An 8,076-nucleotide genomic window follows, 5' to 3' on the forward strand; every position below is an offset into this window, starting at 1 on the left:
GTCTAGATATAAAAATTTTCAATGGAAAAAAAAGTGAGTGGGAATGCAATTAATGTCACTGACTTGTACACTTAATACTGACTAAAGTCAGCACATTTTTTGTGGCATATGTTTTACCACACACACACAAAGTCAAGACTAAGAAAGTTGTTGTTAAGTGCCTTTGAGTCAGTTCCAACTCACAGTGACCCTATAAAGGGTTTCTAAGGAGTGGTTAATAGGTTCCAATCAAACTTGAGAGTCCAGTACTTATCCTACAGTGCCACAGCAGGAAGCCAAGAGAACAGAGAAAAGCAATTTATTCTAGAAAAAAACAATTTATTGTTTGGGAGGAAAGTAGTGGGTCTAAAGGGAGATATTTCTGATAAGGAACCAATGATGATAGTGGTGTGTGCCGTGGAGCCATGGAGTCGGAACCGACTCATAGCGACCCTGTACAGGATTTCCAAGGCTGTAAATCTTTATGGGCGCAGAAAGCCTCATCTTTCTCCCTCAGAGCAGCTGGTTGTTTCGAACTGCTGACCTTAAGGTTCCCAACACGATTCTTAACCACTACACTACCAGAGCTCCTTAATGATAATAGTAGCTACGGATGATAATAGTAGCTATGTTTATTTTTAAATTAATACTTGGTGCTTTTTTGGTAAAACCTCTACTCCGCTAATAAAATGAAGTGTTATTTTCTCATTTTATACATGAGAAAAGTGAGGCTCAGAAGTTAAAACCCTGTCCAAAGTAGTATATTTCCTAAGGATTATCTGAGGTCCTTGTTAAAAATACAGACTCTTGGGGTCACAGCAAAACCCTGAGTCAGGCTCTCAGAGGCAAAGCCGGTAAACCAAGCAGCACTGTGGTTCTTAGATCCTGACAAACTTGGGAACAGTGCACTGATATTTGGGATACGATTTCTCTGCTAGATAAGCAATAAACCAGCTGTTGTGCGTCAGTTCCCACTCATGGTAGTCCCATGTATGTTAGGATAGAAATGTGGCCCATAGGATTTCCAATGGCTGATCAGTCACCAAGCCTTTCCTCTGAGGCAAGTCTTGTTGTTACTGTCAAGTGCCATCAAGTTCAGTTCTGACTCCTAGCGACCATGGATCCCGGGATTCCATGGCTGGTGGGTTTGAATTGCTGACCTTGTGGTTCAAACCGACCATGTGGTCCAGTGCATTATCCTGCAGAGACACCTCTGGGGGATCTCAAGCCTCCAAGCTAACCACTGTACCACCAAGGGATTCCCTCCTTGCTGGATTGAGGGGAATAACCTAGAGTTCGAAGAATTAACTTTAAACAGGAAAAAGGATCTCACTGCCTCTGAAATCAGAGGCAAAGGTGAGAGAAGTACAGTTGTAGGTGAGTGTATATGGGGTGTGTGTGTGTGTGTGTGTGTGTATGCTGTGAATCAGCCCACAATTTTCTGAAGTAACAGTAGAGGTCATTTTTGGAAGAAAGTGGTACAGAAGCGTGATAGGTGGTTTGAGGCAAGGCACAAGGATTTTGGGGAGCTGATGTGTGGAACAGAAGGGAGAAAAAGGCCTGATGCTCATACACTGATGTTCTAGAGGGTCACGGGTCACATGAAGGTAGGGAGTGGTGGGAGCTGAGAATGCACATATCAGCCTCTGAGGGGTCTTGTTTAGCCTGCTGAGGAGCTTGGGAGTCATTCTGAGGACAAAAGGGAAACCTTGAAAGAGGAACACAGTGGTATGTAGACAGATAGGTATTTCTTGATAGATCACTTTGATTATATTAAAGAGGACAGGTTTAAAATGATTAAGACTAGAGGCAGGGAGACCAGATAGCAAGACCCTGGATGTAATCCAAATAAACAACTCTATGGTTGATACTAGGGTTGGTTTAGTGGGAGTAGAGTGGAATGTCCAGGTTCAAGAAATAAGTAAAAAATGGACAGGACTTAAGATGTTTGAATCCAGGGGAGTGGGAATGAAGGGGGAGAAGGGAGGGTGTTGAAAGAGGCAGCAATCTGGGATAAACACCACACTAGCCAGCCAATTGTTTGAAAATATTCAGTTCTTGCTATGGAAACAAGATGGGATGGATGGAAGTCAGAAGAAGCGTTATCCCAGAAAGTAATCTGTGAGATTCTCTTGTTGTTCTGTGCCATCCAGTCTGTTCTGAATCATAGTGACCCTGTTTCTGAGGAGCAGCTGGTGAGTTTGAACTGCCAAACTTATGGTTCACAGTCCACTGCTTATCAGACAGCAGCACACCAGTAGTCCTTCTAGACCTTCTAGACATAGATGTTGTTGTTATTAAGTGCCGTCGAGTCGATTCCGACCCATAGCGACCCTGTATAGAGTTTCCAAGGAGCAGCTGGTGAGCTTGGACCACTGACCTTGCAGTTCAAATGACTTTGCAGTCTGATGCATTAGCCCACAGCGCCACACCAGGACTCCAGACATAGATAAGTAAGTAGAATATATTTGCTTGACCAGAGATAGGACAAGATGAGAAAACAAGTAGATCCTAAAGATTCATGATACTTAAATATATGAGACATATGAGGTTCTCCATATTTATGAGGTCTTTGTTAATTTGGCCACCCATTGGTGGCTTCCTTAGTGGCTTAAGAAAAACTCCTGGCTGCTCATCAGGCTAATTAGTGGGCTATAGCTCTGACCAGGCTACTCCCCCTTCTACCTCTTATTTAGCAAATGCATGTTTGGATATAGATACCTTCTGTCTGTTGGGCCTTCTTGCTCTAACACAGGTCCCCATAACCCCATCAGTTGGGTAGCCTGATGCACCAGAGATAGAAACAGGGCAGATAGATCTTGCCTAGCCAAGAATTGTGGATCCTTTCCCATCAACCTTGCACCTATCCTAAATGTATTAACATACCCCCATTACTTTTCCCATGCTCTTCTCTATGTTTTAAAATACATTTAACATGTGATCCAATCATTTAAATTTTGTCTATGAACCTTCTGTTCCATGAGCTCTGGGATAGCTTCATGGTACTGTACCAGAAAGTAACCTGGTTCACCATACCCATTTTCTGTATCACTAAGCAATTCTGGCTTGAGAAACTGGTTAGATTGAATGGTGGTGCCACCCAGCAGGAATATAGGACAAGGGGCAGGTTGTTTCATGGTGGGGACAAAGACAGTATGCTCTATTTTGAATGTGTTTGAGATGAAGACCGTCAGGATTATATGGATGGGAAGTACAGGAAAGGGCTGAAATTGGGTTTAGAGATTGAGTCATTGCTATTTCAAACACTGAGCCTAGACGAGATCCTTCAAGGAGACAAGAGCTTCCTTTTCCATTGCTTATTCCTCACTTCCCTACCTGGTACCCTAAATCAATAGTTGTGTTGCCTTACCTTTTCATGGGGACCTTGTGAGATCATGTCCCAGTAAAGACCTTTGTTAGAAATAACCCTTTCCCATTATTTCTTTTTTCCTCAGCAACTCATTCTCTGCATTATGACTTCATTGCTCTTTCCCAGCCCAGCCCTGGGCAAGCACCATATGAGGTCTTTGGCTACTTGGATGACCTTTCTTATGGTGCTGCAAAGAGGGTAGGTCGGCAGAACCCCAAGCATCCTGGTCCCAGAGCAGGGGACCCAAGGGCTTGGGAGAAGCTGATTCTCAGACTAAAGGCCAGAGCCCAGCATGGAGTCATCATCTAAGGAGCATCATGGAGTACAACAACCAGAGCCAAGGTGATTGGGATGTGGGCATGGAGGTCAGGAAAGAAGGAGAAGAATCAATACAGAACTAAGTTGTGGGGATGTGCATTCATTGGTAGCTCAGCCACTGTTTCTTAAGCTCTGTGCAAGGCACTGTGCTAAGCACTCTAGATATGGTAGCCCATCGCTGAGATTCTGATAGCACCCCTTCCTTCTCTCTGGAGGATTTACTATCTGACTGAAAGCCATAGTAATAGTTACGTGCCCAATGGTGCCAAAAGGATTGGGTATTGAAGTTTAGCAAGGGTAGGACATAAATACAATATGCCCACACTTTCACTCAATTAAGGGACAAAAGCAGAGTCTCTCTTGCTTGGTGGAGCATCAGGCCAGTGCTGTATTTCTATAAAACCTCAAGGAGCATCCAGGGTGGCCCAGAGAAAAGTGGGGGCAGGGGGAGAATGTATTATGCTGTGGAGTCAACTCCAATTCAGGGTGATCCCAAGTGTGTGAGAGTAGAACTGTGCTTCCTAAGTGTTTCAAAGGCTGATTATTTGCTGAAGTAGATCAGTAGGATTTTTCTTTGAGGTATCTTGGGGTAGACTCTAACCTCCAAACTTTGGTTAACAACCAAGCACATTAACCCTTTGTACCACGGAGGGACTCTAAAAGATAGGCTAAAGAATCCTCCATTATCTTTAAGCTCCCCAGCTTCTTTCTGGTAGAAAAAAAAAAAAATCCAACTTTTTTCATCTAAGGACTGGGAAATACCTGGGCTTTTTCTGACAAATCCACCTTCCCACACTGACCAGTAGTTATAGGAACCTTAGAGACCTGGTCAGGGTCTCCATGGAAGAAAAATTTCAATCTGTATAATTTTCCTCTCACCCAGCAAACATTTGAGAGCCTATAAGTTCAACTCACTCTGTTATTACCAATAATAAATATTACACTAGCAGCCACTAGTTCTTGAATTCCTGCTGGCCGAGTTTACATTACCACTGCCAGGCATTATTTCATTTGATCTTTTCTTAGGTGGTAAGATTGTGGTTGACTTCCTGGTCTGGAGCCATAGGATAAGCATTAGACCTCAAGGTCAGTTTGAACCACATGGTCCATGGTTCAAACTCTCCAGTCCTTCCTAGAAAACTCTATACAGGGTCATTATGAGTTGGAACCTACTCAATGGCTCTTAACAGCAACAGCAAAACTATTGTTATCTCTAATTCCCGGATAAGGAAAGGCAGGTTTAGGGAAGTTCTGTAACATTTGCAAGGATATATAGCCAGTAAAAGTCTTGCAGGTACAGTGGCTTAAGCTTTGGGCTGCTAACTTGTATCCACAAGGTCAGCCGTTCAAACCCACCAGCCACTCTTGGGGGAGAGATGAGACTGTCTTGTGCTGTAAAGATTTACAGTCTTAGAAACCCTAAGGAAGGAGTACTTTTATTCTGTGCTATTGGAATTAACTGGTGGCAGTGAGTTTGGTTTTGGGGTATAGATTGCTATGAGCCCGAATAGACTGCAAGGCAGTGGGTTTGATATTGGTTTGTATACAGCCAGTAGGAGGTGCTTAGGTCTGGTATTTAGGCATTCTGCTGTGCTGGCCTGGGCCCCCTGCCTTCCAGGAGAGCTCAGTGTGGTGGGGAGTGTAACTAAGGAGGATGCAATGTGACCAGTGGTTGTCATTGTGGGATGAACATGCAGAGCATGCTGGGAACACACACAGGAGCCACTCACTGCTGCAGAATCTGGAAGGTTGGGTGCAGCATGACTTCCCTGGGGGAAGTACGTGACAGAGAAGATAGGTCTTGGTAAATGAGAGAGCTTATCAGGCTGAGAAGAGAATTCCAGGCATTTTAGAAAGGTGATAGGAGTGGAGTGGAAAGGGCCACTGTTTTGCTTTCCTGTGACTTTGGAGTTCTGGGCTTTGGTATTTCAGGGCCATACATCCTACAGACTACTGTGGTCTGTGAGTTGCTGGGGAACTCTGGTGATACAGCTATGATGGCCCGGACTTCCTTCTCAGCACACTAGAGTCTTTCAGTTCCAGCAAAAGCAGAACCACAGATGGGGAGAAGGGAAAGGAGCAAACGTTCCTGAGCAAGAGCTGCATCTACCCTCTCCGGAAATACCTGGAATCAGGGGTGGGGACATAACCTGTAACAGGTGTGGGCACATCAGAGGAGGGGAAGGTGAAGAAACTGAGGGCCCTGGGGAGGGATGGAGAGCCATTTCAGTACCTGTGTCCTGTGTGATCACAGTTCCATCACTGGCCAGCTTAGCCATTCTGCTTTCCTTCTGACACATGCATAGGCAGCCTTGTGTCCACATGGTGTTCAAGTTCTGACCAGGGTGCATTCAGGGCTGTATGTCTGATGGTCACCATGGAACGCAGTGTGAATGGTGCCTGGTAGCAGCCCTGGGGTAGAGGATGCATGGCAGTTTGGCAAGACCAGAGGCAGCGAGTTCCCTTGGCCCAGGCAAGTTTCCAGGTCTTCTTTGCCACACCCCTCCTTGTTCATTAGGGTCCAACCCACCCCATACCTTTATAGGTAATCCTCTTCCAAGTCCCTGGAAAGGAGCGACGCCCAATATTCTGGGGCCTTGCCATCTGTCCTCCAGTAGTCCAGCTAACTTAGTTAAGGAATGAGCTGCCCTTGTACCCTAAGACCTTGGGGTCTCAGGCCATCAGGCCCCATGCGGTAGGGCTACTCAAAGCCAGCGGTCTGCTGGGATCCCCTTTGAAGTAAGCAGAGTCTCTCTTGCCTGGTGGAACATCAGGCCAGTGCTGCATTTCTATAAAACCTTAAGGAGCATCCAGGATAGCCCAGGGAAAAGTGGGGGCAGGGGGGAATGTATTATGGATTGAATTATATCCCCCTAAAATATGTACTATAAATCCTAACCTCTATTTTGTTGTTGTTAGGTGCCATCAAGTCGGCACCGACTCATAGCGACCCTATGCACAGCAGAACAAAACTGCCCGATCCTGGACCAACCTCACTACCATTGCCACGCTTGAGTCCATCGATGCTGCCACTTGGCCAATCCATCTTTTTGTGGGTCTTCCTCTTTTTCTCTGACCCTCCACCTTACCAAACATGACATCCTTCTCCAGCAACTGGTCCCTTCTGACAATATGTCCAAAGTATGAGAGATGAAGTTTGGCCATTTTGGCCTCCAAGGAGCACTCTGGCTGTACTTCTTCCAAAATGGATGTATTGGTTCTTTTGGCAGCCCATGGCACTTTCAATATTCTCCTCCAACACCATAACTCAAAAGCATCAATTCTTCTATGATCTTCCTTATTCACTGTCCAGCTTTCGCATGCATATGAGATTATTGAAAATACCATAACCTCTATGTCTGTGGTCATAATTCCATTTGGGAATGGGTTGTCTTTGTTATGAGTCAGGATTAATGTAGGATGTATTTTGAATTAATCTCTTTTGAGATATAAAGGAGATTAAACAAATGAGGATGGCAGAGATGGGGCAAGATAGATACCAAGACACATGGAGTTCTTCAAGGGATGCCAAGCCCACAGTGAAAGAAGACAGAGACCTTCCTTCACAGCTGGCAGAGAAAGAAAGCCTTCCCCTAGAACCGGCCGCTCCCTGATTTCAAATGTTTGGCCTCCTAAATTGTGAGAAAATACATTCTGTTTGTTATAGCCACCCACTAGCATCTCTGTGCTAGCAGCACTGGGTAAATCAGACAGGTGGGAGTCAAGCCCTGGGGGGGGGGGGCTCTGTCAGTAACATGCATGCTCTCACCTGTCAGAGTCTCCTGGTTTTAAGCAACCCCCATACTGGATCTTCTGTGGGGTTCTGGCTTCTGCAGTGGTCATTGTGGTTGCTGCAGGCACCTACCTCTGGAAGCCAAGAAAGGGCAGGACAACAGGTATGCTCAGAATTGTAGAGCTGAAGGTGACCTTAAGGATCACCTGATGTCTCTCTCTGGGAGATTTAGCCTCCAGCGAGCATTTCAGAAGAGCAAGGTATAAAATATGAAAAGGGGAAGGAGTAGATTAGGGTCTCTGTTTCCTTTCTAGCTTTTGACCTGGGTCCCCAACACATACATATACTCATTCACTCACTCATTTACACACACACACACACACACACACAGAGAGAGTTTCTGTGAGAAATTTTACCTTCAGAGTGTGTTTCTTATAAACCTCCAAACACTGAAAAACTAAATCGAAATTGGGATCCCAAACAATTTGTTAATTATATCTTGATCAAAACTGAGGGGAAAACCTGTAGCTTCCCCAGGAAGATGCTTAGAGGTGGGGTGCAGCCAGTGAGTCCTTTCTCTTCCACACCTCTAATCCCTGTCTCTTCACAGGTATGCAGAAAGAAAACTACATTCCCATGTCAAGTAAGTAGACAGGTGGGAGGGGGCCCTGGGTCT

This window comes from Chrysochloris asiatica, unplaced genomic scaffold, assembly GCF_000296735.1.
Source record: "Chrysochloris asiatica unplaced genomic scaffold, ChrAsi1.0 scaffold00333, whole genome shotgun sequence".
In the NCBI taxonomy this organism is placed as follows: Eukaryota; Metazoa; Chordata; class Mammalia; order Afrosoricida; family Chrysochloridae; genus Chrysochloris; species Chrysochloris asiatica.